Genomic DNA, 23,544 nt, shown 5'->3' on the forward strand with positions numbered 1-23,544 from the left:
CCGGTAAGCGCGAGTTAAATGCCGCTGTAGAGATTGACAGCAGCATTTAATTAGTTAACAGCTACAGGTGAATCGCGATTCTACTTGGGGCTGTTAGAGGCATATGTCAGCCCACATCAAAGGGAGGGATTCTGACGTGGGTGTATGATTATGCCCAAAGAAGGAAATTGCTAAATATTCCCACAAGAGATTTCTTCAGTGTTCAGTTTGAATAAAAGTGTAATTTCAAAAAGTAAAAAAATACTGATTAACAAAAACCTACAACAAATTAAGAAAATACATTTTAAATAAAGTACTTATTGTTTTAGAAATATTTTGTGGAGAATCAGTTACAGAGCTGATGTGTGGATTTTTCTTCAAGATTAAAATTTCTTTTGAACAATCTGTATGACAATATAAAAATTGTTTTTTCAAAATGAGAATCCATGGATGTGATAATTTTGCATCATTGCTTACTTTAAATATATTTACCTGTGATTCTAGTGTAGATTACAGTATGTTGGAGACTGAATTTGATTTTTTTTTTTTACTTTTGGCTGGCTGTAGAAGGTTCAGCAAAGTTCAGAACATAAAAGCAAAAAAAATGTATTCCGAATACATTCTCTATTTTAAATTGGAGGATAATATAATTCCATTTGAATAAGTTTTGTCCATCTCCAGTCCTAGGAACATTTAGTATTAAACATGTACTGTATGTTCCAGTCAATTAAAGTCAATTTTTTTGTTCACAGCCTTTTAAGGTTCAGCAAAATGGTGGGCAGCCACCATTTTGGTGAACAAGCATAAAGCAAGTTACAAAAAATCTGTTAAAACAATTTTGGGAGGAAAATCATCCTGTATAATTACATTTCATGTGAATACCATTGCCTCACTCGAAGATAACAGTTTTAAACCCCTTTTTGCAAACCAAGCTTTTCAGTGCTGCAATTTTGTGTTGAATTTATTCACCATACATTTTTTTTTAGAAAACATTTTGCTGAATATTAGTGATTACTGAATTATATACTGTTCAGTGTAATTCTATTTCAAGGCTAAAATGGAACAGCCTATAGCATCATAAGGGTCTACCAGGAAGCCACAGCTCATATATGAGTGGTATGAGCTGACCTTAAGAAGAAATGTGAAGCAAATCTTCACTTTGCAGGCATATATAGATCATGGTGAGGCATGCTGGAGGACAAAACATGGAGGATGTGGAACCGCAATGTATAACTGAAGGTTTATCCAACTAATAAAATCTTAGATCTCACAAATAGTGGCGTTCAGCTATCATTTTCAAAATAAAACCCCCTAAATAAAGCATATCATTACTCTTCTAAAACAGAAGTCAAATATCTACTTGGCATCAATTCTTTATTTTTAACATTCAAAATACTACAGCCAAGTGGATCTAGCAAAATACGAATGCTAGCAAAAAAAAGTCGATGAACTTTGGAAAGTCCAGAAAAGTGAGGAGTGATCATGTCTATTTTATATATTGTGACTCATAGGTTTGAAATAAAAAATATAAGTGAATTCACCCATCACTAATAAATTACAATTAGTCTTAAGATACATTTTTTGCACTTTACAAATGTGGTAATAAGTTCAAACAATCTATCGACTCATGGCTCCTAACTTTCTTTTTTGGAGCAGATTGAAACAAGTTATTCCTTTTATTATTACGATTTTTTTCTTTGAACCACCTACTGCTATAGAGAGTCTTGCATTATGTATGACATTGAGTGAAAATTGATGACATTACACTTAAAATCCTGCTTTCTCATCCCTTGTGAGACTGGTTAACATGAGTATTCACACTTTCTTTTAGAAAACTTGGGTGCCAGCTATGTTTGCCATGTAAGGTAAGGTAGTGTTAAGAAGGGGAGGAGTTTCCTATGCATTTGCATTGAATAAGGTGGGGAGCAAAGCTCATAAGATTTGTATAAAAGGAGAAGACAGCTTGGTAGTTGCACAACTTCACTGCTGTTTGTTGGTTGCTGGTCATCAAGCACTTCGCAAGTTAAAACAATGAATACCCAGGCACAGACAAACCATGAAGAGGTAAGGTTTGCTTTTAGTTTTAATTTCTTGAAGTATCATTCAAAATAATAAGATGTTTTAGGATTTTTTTTTATTACCAATTTGTTTTTGTGCACCTTTTCTTAAATGTTTACATTTCTAACATGTATATGATATTTGCTAGTATGAGTTACTAAAGAGGACTGTGATTAGCATGTTGGTCTATGGGTACCGTCTCACAGTGGCACTTTGGTCGCTATGACGGCACGATCTGTGACGCTCCAGCGTCGCTCCATTATCGCTCCAGCGTCGTAGACTGCGGTCACACTTCGCAATGCACGGCGCTGGAGCGATAATTTCATGACGTATTTGTGATGTAGAAGTCGTACGGGACAGTCGTACGGGCATGTCACACAGGAGGTGCTCTCACAATTCAGAGCACATTTTGCATAAACTATGCGTGACGTTGTTCACGAGGGGCGTGTTGTGCTGCTAGCTAACTACACCTGTAATGTGCTGATTGGCCATTGGTTACTGTGCGCGCATTGGTTGGAAAAATTGTCACTAGAGCGCTATTGTTCCCGATGCCACCTCAGCTTTCAAAAGTACCTTCTTAACTTTGTTCTTGAACACTTGGTGGAACTGGACGTCTGCTTTTGTACTTCCCAGACTATCCACTATTTGCACCGCTGCTTTGAGGTATGTAAAGTGCTTGAGCATGGTGGATGGAACGCTGTATGGTCGGCATGAGTGCTTCGTGCCCGCCGCTGTAGCGAAGCGGATGGTACACTCAGTTTTGGGTTATGGTGGGCTGGGGCATGGCGGATGGTATGCTGACTGCTGTTTTGGAGTGGCGTTTGCACCTCTGTATGTGAACCATTTTTTTAATGTATTTGTCCCCCTTTCGCTGTTGCAGTTGTAATGTACTCTTTGTCAAACCCCTAAACGCCTAACTTTTTTTTTGTTATGTTATGTAGTCGCAGAAAAGTATTAAATGGCGACCTTCATAACCCATACCATCTAAACTAATTGAAAATAGTATCGCTTCCAGCTACACATAAGTATTCTCGCTGTAACTATTTCGACCCTAATTAGTAATCAGGTTCCCCTACTAGTCTGAACAGTAGAGTGCAAAGTTATAAATAAATGGGAATGTTAAATAATATTACTAAAATAATGATATATTACTACATTTTCGCATGTATAAGAATATATAGTTTGAATGCGGTTAGGGTGGTGTAAATTGTTTTTTTTTTTTTAAACCTTCTTTTTGTTTTCTCCCCAGGAGGACAGTGCACAGGACAGTACTGAGGACAGTACAGAGGACAGTACAGAGGACAGTACAGAGGACAGTGCACAGGACAGTACAGAGGACAGTACAGAGGACAGTGCACAGGACAGTGCACAGGACTGCTCGCAGAGTCAAACAGTGAAGGCTGCACCTGCCCCGACTCAATGGAGACTAGGTTCCAGGAAGCGTAAAGCCACCTCTGACGTCTCCCTTGAACTTTTGACCCTGGCCAAAAAGGCCTTGACCAACAATGTCAGCCAAGCCTTGCAGGGGTTTGGACATTACATTGTCGACAAACTATCAAAAATGGACGAGAGACAAAGAACTCTTACGGAGCGTGTTATTATGGATGCAGTGAATAAGGGTTCTGATGGCATGATGGACGAGCACACGCGCTTGATCTGTTCCCGGCCAATGGAGCGGCCAGAGTCGGCATATTTTCATGCTTGGCCACAAACACCTATACGCCCCAATGTCCCCGTGTCCCACTTCGGCCCGTCACCCCCTAACTCCTACCCCACCATTCCATCTCACATGGCTTCGCCCATCAGGCACCTTAATCATAGAAATGAAGAACCGGTGTAACACGAATTGTGATACATTGTTTTTTTACTGTTTTTTAGTTTTTATCTTATGTGTTTTTAATAAAACCTTTTTGCTTGAACTTTAATCTCGACAGCTTCATTGGTGGGTCTCGATCAGAGAGACAAAATGGCTCCACAGCAGAGTATGACGGCAGCCATTTTGTGTCTGTGCTTCAGAGGTGTGTCATACTCCAGAAATGTACTTTACAAATAACATAACATTGAGAATGGAATGAAAGTAAATATAATTTTTTTATTTTACAACACAAACTATAAACAAACTATAAACATTACAAACAGACTAGTTTTTAATTTGGCCCTGCCTCCAACTGTTGGCACATGTCCCTAAGCTTCAAATCAAATCCCAATCACATTATTGTGGAAACCTACTAGGATGTTGAGGCATGGACCCAGAGGGCACCGCTGGATCAGAGGCGGTGTGGGATGCCTCGTGGCGGCGGCGCTGTGTCTTTGCCTCTTCGAATGTTAAAAAAAAACAGTGAGTGTATACCGTACCGATCCCACGAGGGCATTCTAATAAAAATGCCCTATAAAAGTCCGTGCAGTGTACCCCCCATTCACATTAATCACCTTATTCACCCTCCGGCGTACCATACTCTCCGGATCTCGCGGCGAAGGTCCTGCAGGCGCTCAGGGCATTTAGACATCAGATCACCCCATTTTTAACTTTCTAAGCCTTGCTTCAGGTTATTCCAAAATGCTTCCTGAGGCCCTCCTACACCGCACGCACAACTTCCTCCTTGTGCTGGTTGCGGTGCAGCTCCAGCCCTGTGGTATTGTACTGCAATTAGATCGCCCCTCAGTCGTCTTTTTTCTAGACTAAAAATCCTAATTTCGCTAATCTATCTGGGTATTGTAGTTCTCCCATCCCCTTTATTAATTTTGTTGCCCTCCTTTGTACTCTCTCTAGTTCCATTACATCCTTCCTGAGCACCGGTGCCCAAAACTGGACACAGTACTCCATGTGCGGTCTAACTAGGGATTTGTACAGAGGCAGTATAATGCTCTCATCATGTGTATCCAGACCACTTTTAATGCACCCCATGATCCTGTTTGCCTTGGCAGCTGCTGCCTGGCACTGGCTGCTCCAGGTAAGTTTATCATTAACTAGGATCCCCAAGTCCTTCTCCCTGTCAGATTTACCCAGTGGTTTCCCGTTCAGTGTGTAATGGTGATATTGATTCCTTCTTCCCATGTGTATAACCTTACATTTATCATTGTTAAACCTCATCTGCCACCTTTCAGCCCAAGTTTCCAACTTATCCAGATCCATCTGTAGCAGAATACTATCTTCTCTTCTATTAACTGCTTTACATAGTTTTGTATCATCTGCAAATATCAATATTTTACTGTGTAAACCTTCTACCAGATCATTAATGAATATGTTGAAGAGAACAGGTCCCAATACCGACCCCTGCGGTACCCCACTGGTCACAGCGACCCAGTTAGAGACTATACCATTTATAACCACCCTCTGCTTTCTATCACTAAGCCAGTTACTAACCCATTTACACACATTTTCCCCCAGACCAAGCATTCTCATTTTGTGTACCAACCTCTTGTGCGGCACGGTATCAAACGCTTTGGAAAAATCGAGATATACCACGTCCAATGACTCACCGTGGTCCAGCCTATAGCTTACCTCTTCATAAAAACTGATTAGATTGGTTTGACAGGAGCGATTTCTCATAAACCCATGCTGATATGGAGTTAAACAGTTATTCTCATTGAGATAATCCAGAATAACTTCCTTCAGAAACCCTTCAAATATTTTACCAACAGTAGAGGTTAGACTTACTGGCCTATAATTTCCAGGTTCACTTTTAGAGCCCTTTTTGAATATTGGCACCACATTTGCTATGCGCCAGTCCTGCGGAACAGACCCCGTCGCTATAGAGTCCCTAAAAATAAGAAATAATGGTTTATCTATTACATTACTTAGTTCTTTTAGTACTCGTGGGTGTATGCCATCCGGACCCGGAGATTTATCTATTTTAATCTTATTTAGCCGGTTTCGCACCTCTTCTTGGGTTAGATTGGTGACCCTTAATATAGGGTTTTCATTGTTTCTTGGGATTTCACCTAGCATTTCATTTTCCACCGTGAATACCGTGGAGAAGAAGGTGTTTAATATTAAATGTCCATTTAATTTAAGAAAAATGATGATCTGCTCTTAATATGGGAGGAGGGAACAGATATAACATCACTTTCATATATAAGGGATAATCCTTTCAACTTAATATACAGAACAAAAACAACTAATTTATTTATACATTATAGGCTAATGCATATAAAGCAGAAAGTTACCATATTTTAAACATTACAACAACTATCGTATATACTCGAGTATAAGCAGACCTGAGTATAAACCGTGGAACCCAATTTTGCCACAAGAAACTGGGTAAGCTTATTGACTACTATAAGCTGGGTATGCATTGTCCCCTCATCCCTGTCCTGGTATGCATGGCTCCTCCATCCTTGTTCTTGTATGCATGGCTCCCCTATCGCTGTCTTTGAAAGCATGGCTACTTATCCCCTCCTTGTAATGCATGTTTCCTATGTCAAAAAAAGAAAAAATAATCTTACTCACCTTTCTGCATGCCCTCGCTGCATCTCCTTCCAGCGCCAGCAGCTCTTCCTGCCAAGCGATCATGTGGCCCTGCTCATCAAGGTAATGAATATTTACTCCACGCCTATGGGAGTGGAGAGGCATGCATATTCTTTACCTTAGTGAGCAGGGCCACGTGATTGCTGGGCCGGAAATGCTGATGGCACCAGAACCAATGAGATACAGCGAGGGCGAGCAGGAAAGTGAGTAGGATGTCTTCTGGAAGCAGGCGGATGTTGGTGTCACTGTGCGCACTATAATGCCGGGATCACACATGAGAGAAATATGGCCGTCTCGCATGTTAATACCTGGCACTGCCACCGGCACTTAAGAGCGTGCAGCTGCATGTATTGCTATGCGGCCGCACGCTCCGCTCCCGAGTGCCGGCGGCTGAGCCTGGTATTAACATGCGAGACTTGGCCGTATTTCTCACATGCGTGATCCTAGCCTAAGAGAAATAAATATTCATTTCTCTTTAGCAGCGGGCACAGTAACAGCCGCAGGATCCTGCCTCCTGTGACCCACTTCTTAGCCGATCCCTCTACCCCACCGCTCTCTGGGACAATTGACTCATGTATAAGTCGAGGGAGGCATTTTCAGCACAAAAAAGTGCTAAAAAAACAAAAAAACTCGGCTAATACACGAGTATATGGTAAATTTATTTTAACTCCTTTCTGCCAGGCGACGGGATAGCATATCAGCTGGCAGTATCCCCCGCTTTGAGGTTGGCTGCAGCGGTGAGCCCACCTCAAAGCCGTGACATGTCAGTTGTTTTTAACAGCTAACATGTGCGTGCAATGGGCGTGAGTGGAATCACGATACGCCCATTAACTAGTTAAATGCTGCTGACAAACTGACAGCTGCATTTTACAAGTGCTCCCAGCCAGAAGTACTCGCACCGCTGACCCCGTCACATGATCAGGGGTCATTGGTGCATTGACATAGCAACCTGAGATCTCCTTGAGACCTCTATGGTTGTTGATGGCAGATTGCTCTGAGCACCACCCTGTGGTCGGCGCTCATAGCAAGCCTGCAATTCTGCTACATAGAGGTGAAGCACAGATCACCTCTATGTAGCAGAAGCGATCAAGTAGTGCATGCTTCTAGCCTCCCATGGAGGCTATTGAAGCATGCCAAAATTGAAAAAAAGTGTTTAAAAATATAAAAAAATAAATATTAGTTCTAACCACCCCCTTCTCGCCCCGATCAACATAAAATAAAAAAACCTACACATTTGGTATCGTCACTTTCAGAATCGCCCGATAAAAAAAAAGGATTAACCTGATTGCTAAACAGCGTAGCGAGAAAAAAAAAAAAAGTTACATTTTTTTGGTTGCCGCGACATTGCATTAAAATGCAATAACAGTCGATCAAAAGAATGTACCTGCACAAAAGTGGTATTAAAACAGTCAGCTCAGCTGGCAAAAAATAACCCCTCACCCAACCCCAGATCACGAAAAATGGAGATGCTACGGGTATCAGAAATCTGCGCTATTTTTTATTTTTTTAAGCAGACTTTATAATTTTTTTTACCACTTAGATAAAAGAGAACCTAGACATTTGGTGTCTCTGAACTCATAATGACCTGGAGAATGATAATGGAAGGTCAGTTTTAGCATTTAGTGAACGTAGAAAAAAAGCCAAACAAAAAGCAAGTGTGAGATTGCACTGTTTTTGCAATTTCATAGCACTTGGAATTTTACAGTTTTCTGTTACATGACATGGTAAAACCAATGGTATCATTCAAAAGTATAACTCATCCAGCAAAAAATAAGCCCTCACATGGCCATATTGATGGAAAAATAAAGTTATGGCTCTGGAAAGAAGGGGAGCGAAAAAAGAAAACGAAAAGCTCCGGGGGTTAAGGGGTTAAAAGTGCAATCTTGCCCTCCTTTACATACCATCAAAACATCCCAGAGGGAGAATTTAATAGGACTAAATGAAATAGTAACCATGGTAAAGACCATATTGAAGAATCAAATAATGTACATAAATTCAAGGATAGAGGCTATTCAAACTGGATACTGAATAGAGCAGATACAAGTTGTTTTAAAACAAATGGCGATATAAACAATTTTAAAAATAGAAAAAAAAATATATGCCAATACTAAACCAAGATAGTATTTTTAGATATTTTATAACAGATTTTAAGCAAAACAAGCTTTTATTTCGTCTATAAAACTGGAAGAAAAAAAAGTTGAAGCCAATGAGAAGAATGAACGTTCTAAAACATGGCTTTCGTTAAATGGTTGCTATAAATGTGGGCATAATCCCTATAAATCATGCAGTTTTGCACTGCAATCTACTAATTTCATTAAAAAAAAAAGTATCCTATAAAAATGTAATCAATTGTAGCACTTCCTGTGTTCTATTTGATTGAATGTTCAGTGTAGAATATCCAGTATAGGTTATACCACAAGGTCTTTTAAAAGCACACAATGGCATTTATCGAATGCAACTAATTACAATGCAGTACATATATCCATCCTCAGTCTATAGACTTTTTTAAATGGCCATATAGGAGAAATTACCCCTTTTTATACCCATGAATGTAAAACAGATCTCTTTGGGGAGGATATTTATATTAAAATAAAAAAACAAGCTCCTAAATCAAAGATCTTTCTGTATATTTAAATTAGAAACTAGAGCTCTATTGGGTTTGAATATTAAGCAAGACATTAATTTCTATCATGTGGAATTAATGTGTATTTTTTTTTCTTTGTCATTGTGGTTTTTAATTACTGCCATTAGTGATGAGCGAGCACAAAAATGCTTGGGTGCTTGTTGCTCTGGTCGAACAAATTGGAATACTCGGGTACTCGACCAGAGCAACGAACCCAATGTAAGTCTATGGGAGACCCGAGAATTTTTACCGCAAGAGTGTCTTTCAGTTCTAAAAATGCCTGAAAATGATGGTAACACTGCTCAAATGACATGGGAACATCAAGGGGATAGCCCCTGGAAGCATTCCTGACTAAGAAAAAATACATACAATAAGATATGGCCTTCCCACAACCCTTTCTGATGACAAATGCACACTTAGCAGGATGCAGCAGGCCTCCACTGATACAGGCTAGGAGCGGCACATGTGCAAACTACTTGATAAGAACAACCACCCCCACCCTCCAAACATTGCAGGGGTTGGCTGCCTAGTAGAAAAAATGCACATTGATATAACTTACATAGGACGCCAGTCACACTGATAAGTGTGGTGCACAGTGTCTGGTATGCAACCTATTGATGACGCCCCTTGTATTAACAGTTGGGCTGCCCAGCACTATAATATGCAGCACACAGTGACAGACACCCCAGAAAAACCTAACCAACATAGAGGCCTGGCCACATCCTGCAAAAAAAGGATATGATATAGTGCAAAAAAAATGCATGCATATGATAAACACATGCACTATATGAGGTATTGGTTTAATATTTTGGCCAAAATAAAGTATAAAGTAAGCCCGCAACCCAACGTCAAGGGTGCTCATTATATTGCGGGTCCTACCACTAATATATAAAGACAGCTAACATAGAAAAAACTCAGAAAAAATACATGCAATAAGATACGGCCTTCCCAAATGTGCACACTTAGCATTCCTGACTAAGGTCACAGCTGTAAGCAATGCGGTCAGTTTCACACCATTTTTACAGGTGCACCAAAAATCATACAAAAATGAAACCAGAACAGATTTTGATGGGAAATATGTTAAGTTACATCCTTTCCAGGGTAATGACTTGTATATAAGGCAAAATAATTAACCCCAGACCAAAATCTTCTTCCCCCACTTCGGCTATGTTCACACGATGTAAACTGGACTGTGCATTACCTGCCTGTGAACTGTGCCCTATACAAAGCCTCTTTTGTGCAATCCTATACTAAGCAGTCACCCCTTCCATGAGTTGGTAGTTAGTATTTTGACCAGTATTGCAGCCATCTATATTACATGGGCTTGCTGCATCCTGGTAGTGCACTAGTACAGAAACCTGGACGGGTAGGCACTGCTGTCTCTTTGTGCTGTATTAAGTCTACAAACTCATACTGACCTGAAGAATCATAATACCAAGTCAGTTTTAACCCCTTCGACATGCCCTGGTACTAGTACGGTGCATGTTTCTCTCCCTTTGATGTGGGCTCCGGCGGTGAGCCCACATCAAAGTCGCGACATGTCAGCTGTTTTGAACAGCTGACATGTGCACACAATAGCAGCAGGTGGAATCCCGATCCACCTGCCGCTATTAACCAGTTAAATGCCTCTGTCAAATGCTTACAGCAGCATTTAACTACTGCTTCCGGCCACGCAGCCGGAAATGCATGCATCGCCGACCCCCGTCACACGATCGGGGGTCAGCGATGCATAGGCATGGTAACCAGAGGTCTCCTGCTTGCTGTGTGCGCCACCCTATGGTCGGCAATCATAGCAAGCCTGCAATTCAGCTACATAGGAGTGATCTGATGAATTGAGTAGAAAATGTAACACATTTTAGACTTTTTTCTATTTTTTTATATCAGTTTATTTTTGTAAACCACTTGTATCTGCTCTATTCAATAATCCATTTGAATAGCATCTATACTTAAACTTATGTACATTGATTCTTCAACATGGTCTTTATCATGATTATAATTTCCTTTAGTCTTAAATTCTCCCACTGGGATGTTTTTGATATGTAAGGAATGGCTAGATTGTGCTTTTATAATATAGTTCGTTGTAATGTTTAACCCCTTCAAGTCGCGGCCCTTTTTCGTTTTTGTGTTTTCGTTTTTCGCTCCCCTCCTTCCCAGAGCCATAACTTTTTTATTTTTCTGTCAATATGGCCATGTGAGGGCTTATTTTTTGCGGGACGAGTTGTACTTTTGAACGACATCATTGGTTTTAGCATGTCGTGTACTAGAAAACGGGAAAAAAATTCCAAGTGCGGTGAAATTGCAAAAAAAGTGCAATCCCACACTGGTTTTTTGCTTGGCTATTTTGCTAGGTTCACTAAATGCTAAAACTGACCTGCCATTATGATTCTCTAGGTCATTACGAGTTCATAGACACCTAACATGACCAGGTTATTTTTTATCCAAGTGGTGAAAAAAAATTCCAAACTTTGCTTAAAAAAAAAAAAAAAAAAAAAGTGCCATTTTCCAATACCCGTAACGTCTCCATTTTTCGTGATCTGGGGTCGGGTGAGGGCTTATTTTTTGCGTGCTGAGCTGGCGTTTTTAATGATACCATTTTGGCGCAGATATGTTCTTTTGATCGCCCGTTATTGCATTTTAACGCAATGTCGCGGCGACCAAAAAAACGTAATTCTGGCGTTTCGGATTTTTTTCTCGCTACGCTGTTTAGCGATCAGGTTAATGTTTTTTTTAATTGATAGATCGGGCGATTCTGAACGCGGCTATACCAAATATGTGTAGGTTTTGTTTTTTTTTATTGTTTTATTTAGGATGGGGCGAAAGGGGGGTGATTTAAACTTTTATATTTTTAATATTTTTTTCACATTTTTAAAAACTTTTTTTTCCCACTTTTGCCATGCTTCTATAGCCTCCATGGGAGGCTAGAAGCAGGCACAGCCCGATCGGCTCTGCTACATAACAGCGATCATCAGATCGCTGTTATGTAGCTCAAATGCAGGTGTGCTGTGAGCGCCGACCACAGGGGGGCGCTCACAGCCACCGGCGATCAGTAACCATAGAGGTCTCAAGGACCTCTATGGTTACCTTCCTGACTCATCGCCGACCCCCGATCATGTGACGGGGGTCGGCGATGACGTCATATCCGGCCGCCCGGCCGGATGCGGTAGTTAAATGCCGCTGTCTGAGTTTGACAGCGGCATTTAACAGGTTAATAGCGGCGGGTGAATAGCGATTTCACCCGCCGCTATTGCGCGCACATGTCAGCTGTTCAAAACAGCTGACATGTCGCGACTTTGATGTGCGCTCACCGCCGGAGCGCACATCAAAGCAGGGGATGCGACATGCGCAGTACATGTACGGCGCATGTCGCGAAGGGGTTAAAATATGGCAATATGGTAACTACTGATTTATATGCATTAGCCTGTAATGAACAAAAAACTAGTTGATTCAGTTTTGTATATTTTAAAGTTTAACCTCTTTCTGACCTCGGACAGGATAGTACGTCCGAGGTCAGATACCCCCACCTTTGATGCAGGGCTCCGGCGGTGAGCCCACATCAAAGCCGGGACATGTCAGCTGTTTTGAACAGCTGACATGTGCCTGCAATAGCGGCGGGTGAAATCGCGATTCACCCGCCGCTATTAACTAGTTAAATGCCTCTGTCAAACGCTGACAGCGGCATTTAACCGGTGCTTCCGGCCATCCGGCCGGAAATGAGCGCATCACTGACCCCTGTCACATGATCGAGGGTCAGCGATGCATCAGAATGGTAACCATAGAGGTCATTGAGACCTCTATGGTTACTGATGCCGGCCTGCTGTGAGCGCCCCCTGTGGTCGGCGCTCATAGCAAGCCTGCATTTCTGCTGCATAGCCGTGATCTGATGATCGCTGCTATGTAGCAGAGCCTATCAGGCTATGCCAGCTTCTAACCTCCCATGGAGGCTATTGAAGCATGGCAAAAGTAAAAAATAAATGTTTTAAAAAATATGAAAAAATAAAATATAAAAGTTTAAATCACCCCCCTTTCGCCCCATCCAAAATCAAATAAAAAAAAACAAACAAACACATATTTGGTATCATGTTCAGGAATGCCCGATCAATAAAAAAAGCATTAGCCTGAGCGCTAAACTACGTAGCAAGAAAAAAATTCATAACGCCAGAATTGTGTTTTTTTGGTCGCCGCGACATTGCATTAAAATGCAATAACTGGCGATTAAAAGAACGTATCTCCACAAAGGTGGCATCACTAAAATCGTCAGCTCAGCAAGCAAAAACTAAGCCCTCACCCGACCCGAGATCCTAAAAAGTGGAGACGCTACGGGTATCAGAAAATGAAGCAATATTTTTTAAGCAAAGTTTTGCATTTTTTTTTCACCACGTAGATAAAAAATAACCTAGACATGTTTGGTGTCTATGAACTTATAATGACCTAGAGAATCATAATGGCAAGTCAATTTTAGCATTTAGTGAACCTAGCAAAAAAGCTTAACAAAAAGTAGTGTGGGATTGCACTTTTGTAATTTCACCACACTTGGAATTTTTTTTCCGTGTTCTAGTACAAGACATGGTAAAACCAATGGTGTCGTTCAAAAGTACAACTGGTTCCGCAAAAAATAAGCCCTCACATGGCCATTTTGACGGAAAAATAAAGTTATGGCTCTGGGAAGGAGGGGAGCAAAAAACGAAAACACAAAAACAAAATGGGCTGCGTCTTGAAGGGGTTAACATAGTGAACATTGTAGATAAAACAACATTTGTAGAATTGCCTTTTGTTGTAATTTCAACACAGAATATATTCTAGTACAGTATGTGGTACAATGAATGTTACAATTTAAAAGGAAAAATCCTTCATCAAAAAAACAAATCCTTATATAACACTGACCCAAAAATAAAGAGATGGATCTTAAAAGAAAGGAGAGGAAAACAGTTTTACAGTTAGATCTCAGTAATAAAAAAAATAAGCCATAAATGGCACATTTTACCCATGTAAGCATACATTAGTGTGTTATACCTTTTGGCCTAGATTTAAAGTAATTTAGACAGAATTTTGTAAAAACAAAATAAAGGTGAGCTCATTGGTCTGTATGCATATACATAAGAATTTGTCTCTTAAATTTTCACTTCTCTTTGTTAGGATCTACAGAGTAACGTCACGCCTTATCCTAGTTTATAACACTGGTCAAAGCAATTTTTCTGGCAAAAGGTTTTAAAACATATTTTAAGTCAATTTTGGCTGCGGATTACAAATATGAACTCCGTTTTTGCTATCACATTAGGATTGAGATATTTTCAATTTTTGATTAAAATTACTCCTGATGTTTTATGATAAAAACAGACTTTGTAATCTTTGTTATTCCTTGATTAAAAATGTAGTACCAAAAATTATGTACAGCAAATCAAATACACTTACAGAATTAAACTGCAAAATATAAAAACACATATGGCACACAGATGAATGACAAATGGAAGTTATTTGAACTTTCTTTTCTTGGCTGATCTGTAATGTACAGCTTCTGGGTTGTCTCATCAAGCTCCAGCAATAGTCAGCCGTCATATGTGAGTCTCACCGGCCTTGATACCATTCTTTCATTGTTTTAATGTCCTGATGAAAATGCTCCCCTTGTTCCTCGCTCACTTCCCCCCAAGCTTCTCTGGAAAAAAGTCCAAATGGCTGTGTAAATAGTGAATCTTGATACTCATTCAACATCAAAGATTTCGCAGACTCATTAGCTCTCCCACAATCTCTTCAGAGTTGTCTGCTTTCTTATTCCCTAGAAAATTCTGCAAAACATTGCAAAATGCATTCCAAGCTCTTTATTCTGTCTCATTCATTTATATGATAAAATTTGGGTTTCTCATAAGTGTTATTTGAGGTCCATCAAATATTCCAGCCTCTCTCTTCTCTTCACTAAGACCAGGAAAAGTTGAACATATATAGTTAAAGCATTCTCCACTGTGATTGAGAGCTTTGACGAACTGCTTCATCAATCCAAGTTTTATGTGTAAGGGAGGAAAGACAATATTCTTCCTATCCACTAGAAGATCATGAATGACATTCTTATTGCAAGATGCCAAACTGTCGCTGAGGCCATTCAGTTTTTACCCAATGCTCTGCTGTAGCTCTGTCTCAGTAGCACAGAAAACAAGGGTGTTGTGTACCCTCCTTGCAGACCCAAAAGAAAGTTAACCATTTTCAAATCAGCACAAATTAACCACCCAAATTAAACTAAATTTACCTTAGTGAACCGTATAAACCGGCACTTTTCATACACTACTTATATTTAACATGGAATTCATGAAAATGGGCTATATACCTATAGTGCAAAAACGTGATGTGATAGAGAAATTATAAGATCAGATTTGAATTCAGCACCCTCAAATTAGTCTAAAACGGTTCTTAAAGTCCATGCCAGAAATGTTTTATGTTTTTTTGTAGACCAGTGTAATAAATGACATTTACAAAATATATCACTAAAAGATAGAAACACTATTTTATTGGGTTATATTTTACTAGATGGCAGCCCGATTCTAAAGAATCGGGAGTCTAGAATCCATATATACTTTATTTATTCAAATGTAAGAATAATACAATTAATAAATAATAGTAAGAAAGAACAAAAAATGGCTGCACTCACCAGCTCTTGACAATTCTTGTTATTTAAGGTACAGTTACACAGGATCCATGAACATGCTTATGAGGGGAGTGATGAAAGACATCAGACAACAACTTTGCGTGTTGTGGCAAATGCCACAACAACGGTTCTTTGCTTAAGAACAATAATGTAAATAATAAATAATATGTATCAATAACTATGTATATTGGTATGTTCTATGACATTTTAAAATATTTCATTATTATGTGGAAAAGCTCTTAGTACCCATACTGGCGCATACTTGTGTGCCCATCAGGTATTTTCACAGTAATTTTACATCTGATGGGTTGGTATGAAACGTTTTTAATCATCTCTTGGGCTTAGCTAAGCCTTCATTTTAAATAATTCTAATACAGTTTGAAACCATAAAATGTTGAAAAATTATGTCATTCTTGAGTATATCACTCAATGGTGCTCAAACGTGTCAAATTTGATCTATAATATACTTTAATATACGTTACTTTAATCTTTAATATACTTAAGAACAGGGCCCCAGACATCACACAGGGGGTCTGAAACACCGCACAGTGGTCCAAAATATCGCTGTGCTCTGCCTGGGGCCCCATATGCTGCCTGGGGCCCCTGTGCTCTGCCTGGGGCCCCTGTGCTCTGCCTGGGGCCCCTGTGCTCTGCCTGGGGCCCCTGTGCTCTGCCTGGGGCCACTGTGCTCTGCCTGGGGCCCCATGTTCTGCCTGGGACCACTGTGCTCTGCCTGGGACCACTGTGCTCTGCCTGGGTCCCCATATGCTGCCTGGGGCCCCTGTGCTCTGCCTGGGACCACTGTGCTCTGCCTGGGTCCCCATATGCTGCCTGGGGCCCCTGTGCTCTGCCTGGGGCCACTGTGCTCTGCCTGGGGCCCCATATGCTGCCTGGGGCCCCTGTGCTTTGCCTGGGGCCCCATATGCTGCCTGGGGCCCCTGTGCTCTGCTTGGGACCACTGTGCTCTGCCTGGGGCCCCATATGCTGCCTGGGGCCCCTGTGCTCTGCCTGGGGCCCCATATGCTGCCTGGGGCCCCTGTGCTCTGCCTGGGGCCCCATATGCTGCCTGGGGCCCCTGTGCTCTGCCTGGGGCCCCATATGCTGCCTGGGGCCCGTGTGCTCTGCCTGGGGCCCCATATGCTGCCTGGGGCCCGTGTGCTCTGCCTGGGGCCCCTGTGCTCTGCCTGGGGCCCCTGTGCTCTGCCTGGGGCCCCTGTGCTCTGCCTGTGGCCCCTGTGCTCTGCCTGGGGCCCCTGTGCTCTGCCTGGGGCCCCATATGCTGCCTGGGGCCCCTGTGCTCTGCCTGGGGCCCCATATGCTGCCTGGGGCCCCTGTGCTCTGCCTGGGGCCCCTGTGTTCTGCCTGGGGCCACTGTGCTCTGCCTGGGGCCCCATAGGCTGCCTGGGGCCCCTGTGCTCTGCCTGGGACCACTGTGCTCTGCCTGGGTCCCCATATGCTGCCTGGGGCCCCTGTGCTCTGCCTGGGGCCACTGTGCTCTGCCTGGGGCCACTGTGCTCTGCCTGGGGCCCCATATGCTGCCTGGGGCCCCTGTGCTCTGCCTGGGGCCCCATATGCTGCCTGGGGCCCCTGTGCTCTGCCTGGGACCCCATATGCTGCCTGGGGCCCCTGTGCTCTGCCTGGGGCCCCATATGCTGCCTGGGGCCCCTGTGCTCTGCCTGGGGCCCCATAGGCTGCCTGGGGCCCCTGTGCTCTACCTGGGACCACTGTGCTCTGCCTGGGGCCCCATATGCTGCCTGGGCCCCTGTGCGCTGCCTGGGGCCCCTGTGCTCTGCCTGGGGCCCCTGTGCTCTGCCTGGGGCCCCATGTTCTGCCTGGGGCCCCTGTGCTCTGCCTGGGGCCACTGTGCTCTGCCTGGGGCCCCATATGCTGCCTGGGGCCCCTGTGCTCTGCCTGGGACCACTGTGCTCTGCCTGGGGCCCCATATGCTGCCTGGGGCCCCTGTGCTCTGCCTGGGGCCACTGTGCTCTGCCTGGGGCCCCATATGCTGCCTGGGCCCCTGTGCTCTGCCTGGGGCCCCATATGCTGCCTGGGGCCCCTATGCTCTGCCTGGGGCCCCATGTTCTGCCTGGGGCCCCTGTGCTCTGCCTGGGGCCACTGTGCTCTGCCTGGGACCCCATATGCTGCCTGGGGCCCCTGTGCTCTGCCTGAGGCCCCATATGCTGCCTGGGGCCCCTGTGCTCTGCCTGGGGCCCCATAGGCTGCCTGGGGCCCCTGTGCTCTACCTGGGACCACTGTGCTCTGCCTGGGGCCCCATATGCTGCCTGGGCCCCTGTGCTCTGCCTGGGGCCCCATATGCTGTCTGGGGCCCCTATGCTCTGCCTGGGGCCCCATGTTCTGCCTGGGGCCCCTGTGCTCTGCCTGGGGCCACTGTGCTCTGCCTGGGGCCCCATATGCTGCCTGGGGCCCCATATGCTGCCTGGGGCCCCTGTGCTCTGCCTGGGGCCCCTGTGTTCTGCCTGGGGCCCCTGTGCTCTGCCTGGGGTCCCATATGCTGCCTGGGTCCCCTGTGCTCTGCCTGGGGCCCCTGTGCTCTGCCTGGGGCCCCATGTTCTGCCTGGGGCCACTGTGCTCTGCCTGGGGCCCCATAGGCTGCCTGGGGCCCCTGTGCTCTGCCTGGGACCACTGTGCTCTGCCTGGGGCTCCATATGCTGCCTGGGACCACTGTGCTGCCTGGGGCCCCTGTGCTCTGCCTGGGGCCCCATATGCTGCCTGGGGCCCCTGTGCTCTGCCTGGGGCCCCATATGCTGCCTGGGGCCCCTGTGCTCTGCCTGGGGCCCCATATGCTGCCTGGGGCCCCTGTGCTCTGCCTGGGGCCCCATGTTCTGCCTGAGGCCCCTGTGCTCTGCCTGGGGCCACTGTGCTCTGCCTGGGGCCCCATATGCTGCCTGGGGCCCCTGTGCTCTGCCTGGGGCCCCTGTGCTCTGCCTGGGGCCCCTGTGCTCTGCCTGGGGCCCCTGTGCTCTGCCTGGGGCCCCTGTGCTCTGCCTGGGGCCCCATAGGCTGCCTGGGGCCACTGTGCTCTGCCTGGGGCCCCATAGGCTGCCTGGGGCCCCTGTGCTCTGCCTGGGACCACTGTGCTCTGCCTGGGGCCCCATATGCTGCCTGGGGCCCCTGTGCTCTGCCTGGGGCCACTGTGCTCTGCCTGGGGCCCCATATGCTGCCTGGGGCCCCTGTGCTCTGCCTGGGGCCCCTGTGCTCTGCCTGGGGCCCCTGTGCTCTGCCTGGGGCCCCTGTGCTCTGCCTGGGGCCCCTGTGCTCTGCCTGGGGCCCCTGTGCTCTGCCTGGGGCCCCTGTGCTCTGCCTGGGGCCCCTGTGCTCTGCCTGGGGCCCCATATGCTGCCTGGGGCCCCTGTGCTCTGCCTGGGTGTAGGACACTGGTGACGTCACTTATCTCCGGACATTAGCTCCGGACATTAGCTCCGGACAAAGCCACGGAAGTTGGCACAAATTGCAGGAAGTAGTATTCTAGGCAATTAATCTCCGGACATTAGCTCCGGACATTAGCTCCGGACATTAGCTCCGGACATTAGCTCCGGACATTAGCTCCGGACAAAGCCACGGAAGTTGGCACAAATTGCAGGAAGTAGTATTCTAGGCAATTATATATTAGATATATCTGAAAAAAAAAATATATATATGTAATGCGGTGTATGGGGTGTGTGATAAACGTAAGTGGAAACCACTCAATACATGGAAATAAATATAAAAATAAATATATGCGCACCTTAGCTTAGTAACTCTCCGTTTAGTCTATGTTCTTGCGTTTTGGTCTTAAAATATATTAATGCAATTTTGATCATATAAAGGATAGAAGAGGCTACAGCATATTTGGCATTCATGTAGTGAGAACAAAGACAAATATAGTATAAAATATATTTATTAAAACATTTTTAGTAAATGTTATAGGGGTAAGGTGCGAGAATGTGAATGGGAAGAAATCAAAATATAACTTAAAGAAAAGTGTTTTTTACTATAAATGATTATAAAGGGTTAACAAGCTTCATCAGGAGTGTTCCTTTTGTAAATCCCTTGCTACAGAACAATGGATGTGCTGACCAAGTAAACACTATAGATTGTGACTTGTCTGTAGATTATGGTAGTAATGGCATGCTGAGCTGTCTCACATTAGATGCTCTGTATCTTTAAAGTCTCCACATAGAGATCACAGAGCTGCTGCCGTCTGCATGTGTGATATGTGATGGCAACTCCACACCAAACTAATTGAATTACTGTCCCTCTCAGGCATCTATTACAAATAGTGTATATCTCATCAGATTGATAAGGATCTCTCCCTACACTACTGTCAGGACTGACATCCCAATGATTGTTTCGCTGGTTATTCAGCTTCTTCCAGGGGCCGAGACCCCAGACATACAATCTTATAGGTCTGCTCCTGATTAAACAAGATTAATTTGAGTAGTTGTTCCTGCTGTCAATGGCTTTCGAGATAATGATTACTGTCATATTACGTTAGGTTTAGAAAGTAAACCTACATATATACCAAGAGAATAGAGTAAATCAACTAAGAAACTGCACATAAATATAATCAATTTAATAGGAAAAAAAGACCAATTGTAGATTAATTCAAGTATCTGAGTAATCAGGATTGTATGCCCAAAACTATGGGGAGAGATAAGAAGGCACAGTGACACCTGCCTTACTGTACACAGTTGTCACTGTTCCTTACTATCTCTCCCACACTTTTGGGCTTGAAATCCCGATTAATCTACCCTTTTGTGCCAATTTTGCTACTAAAAAAAAAATCCTGAAACCAGTTTGTGTGCATCATATACAGAACGCCTCCTACATGGTGAAGTAACAAGTTGTATTTAAACTTCTGCACAATTAGATTTTTTTTATATGGTTTGTCCATCTGACAAACTGAACCCAACAAGTATCTATTTTTCTTTTTTAATTCACACATTGCGTTTTTGCTGTTATTTTTTTTTTTATCTACAGCCAAACCTGGTCTTGGCAGTAAGAAACTTAGTTAAAAAAATCTTTGCTTATTTTTCATCCCAATCAAGAACAAAGTGCAAAGCATATAAATTACTAAACATGAATATAATTTACAAAATACACAATTTATATCAAAGCAAAACACTAAAAGCAAAGAAGGTGCTGTGGCACTTACTGAATGCACCAGGGGTGTGCATAGTCCCTATGAAATTCAAGTATATAGTATCGTTCCGTGGCCCAGTAATAGCGGAGTACGGAATAAAGATAAATATGCTATGCACATGGGGATCAAGGATGGTTTTTGCAATCCGAATATTGAGATGTCAGTGACCACAGCAGATGGCCATATAAAAATTGTACAATATAATATTGGAATATTGGAACAACCCACAAAGAAGCTGACGTGAAACGCATGTTGGGGTTAGTCACCTGTCAGCACCAGGTATTTGGTCATTTACCTATGGGTCTGCGACCAAGAGGGGTCTAAGGGTACCGTCACACAGTAACATTTTAATCGCTATGACGGCACGATCCGTGACGTCGCAGCGATCGTATGATTATCGCTCCAGCGTCGTAGACTGCGGTCACACTGTGCAATCACGGCGCTGGAGCGATGCCGAAGTCCCCGGTAACCAGGGTAAACATCGGGTAACTAAGCGCAGGGCCACGCTTAGTAACCCGATGTTTACCCTGGTTACCAGCGTAAACGTAAAAAAAACAAACAGTACATACTTACATTCCGGTGTCTGTCCCCGGCGTTCTGCTTCTCTCCACTGTGTAAGCGCCATAGCCGGAAAGCACAGCGGTGACGTCAGACGTCACCGCTGTGCTCGCTTTCCGGCTGGCAGACGCTCACACAGTGCAGAGAAGCTGAGACGCCGGGGACAGACACCGGAATGTAAGTATGTACTGTGTGTTTTTTTTACGTTTACGCTTGTAACCAGGGTAAACATCGGGTTACTAAGCGTGGCCCTGCGCTTAGTTACCCGATGTTTACCCTGGTTACAAGCGAACACATTGCTGGATCGCTGTCACACACAACGATCCAGCAATGTCAGCGGGTGATCAAGCGACGAAAGAAAGTTCCATACGATCTGCTACGACGTACGATTCTCAGCAGGATCCCTGATCGCTGCTGCGTGTCAGACACTGCGATATCGTAACGATATCGCTAGAACGTCACGAATCGTACCGTCGTAGCGATCAAAATGGTACTGTGTGACGGTACCCTAAGTATGCATTGGAGACTGGGACTCTGGTTTATTTGCCATTTCACTTTGGAAAGTTCCATATTAAATTGTATACTCTTTATATGGCGGGGAATGGTTTGATTCTTGGAGCATTTAATGTTTTGACAAGTAGTATAGTAAATGTAATTATTCTTGCTAGTCTGTTCCCAATTACAGTATTAATGCAATGTTATGGATGAATCTAATTAATAGTTGTAATGTAAGAGCAAATAAAAAATAAAAATAGGACTAACATTTGTTTATACCTTGACTATTTTAGCATTCCACATTCCCGTATCCTGGAGAAAAACTTTCTGGAATCACCATTATAAAATTCATGCTTAAAGTGCTTTCAGTCTTCCAGGTTATTGGAATGCTAATGAACAAATTAGCAATCAATGAAAGTTAAAGGTTTCTTGTTTAATAAACAAAAAACTGTTTTGATAGAAAATTTACAATTAAAGCTAGAACAAAGGATAAAAGAACACTATTGAAAAACATGTACTGGTCAGTGATGCATTTGAGAGTAAAGAAAGTTTTCATAAGCAGATTATAATGCTAATTTCAGGCTTTACACTAAAAAGTAGCATCATGTCTGTAAAGGACTATTTCAGTTTCAGTTATGGCTTAAAGTAGTTAAGCATATTTTCTTCTTGTGATCAGGAAACAGCTATTTTTAATTTCCAGCAAGATAAAAAATAAAGAACTTTGCAGAACATATTCACACCTGTGAGGAAGCCTTTAAAATGTATCGAGAGCATCATATAAGTGCAAAAAACTTCCAAATAATTCTTTAAAATAAACATAAAACTAAATTTGCCGCTCTTATCAGAAAAAAAACATGCAATAGTGTTGATCTGTAGAGTGTTTTCTATTGTACTATGACATCTCCTTAACATCTGGAAGCTCCAAAGAAGGGAAAAAATATTCTATAATATTTATATATTTGACATTTTATATATCATGACACATTTCTTGTTATTCCTACAAATTGTTTAATATAGCCAAAATCTGATTAATCCCATAAAATAATTGTCATTATTTCACAAACCATACATGGTTAACTCCAAATGTGAATACCTATGAAATAGGGAAGATTGAAGCATTTGGCAGCAGATCACCTGGAAGAAAAGAAGATCAGGTGCTATTCTGAGCGAATCTTGCCCGATATTGATCTAATTTAATATTTTGTCTTGAATTATGAATATTTTGTCTTGAATCATGAATAGGAAATGTTACCACAATGCTTTAAATTAAATATGTTTCTGGGAATATAGTAGCATTGGTAACTTTGTTGGTGCAATTAGAACTGGTAAAAGGTAAGAGCTCTTCATTATAGCTGAATTTGTATCATTGTGGCAGCGCGGATTTAATCCATAAACTATCCTTTACTATCGTCTCGGAGACCTCTGGTTGTCATTCCAACCCATTGGTGACCCATGATCAAGTGATGGGGTCACAGATGGATCGGATTTTTCAACACACTTCCGGTAAGCGCGAGTTAAATGCCGCTGTAGAGATTGACAGCAGCATTTAATTAGTTAACAGCTACAGGTGAATCGCGATTCTACTTGGG

The sequence above is a fragment of the Ranitomeya variabilis genome, chromosome 7 (genome assembly GCF_051348905.1).
Source record: "Ranitomeya variabilis isolate aRanVar5 chromosome 7, aRanVar5.hap1, whole genome shotgun sequence".
NCBI lineage: Eukaryota > Metazoa > Chordata > Amphibia > Anura > Dendrobatidae > Ranitomeya > Ranitomeya variabilis.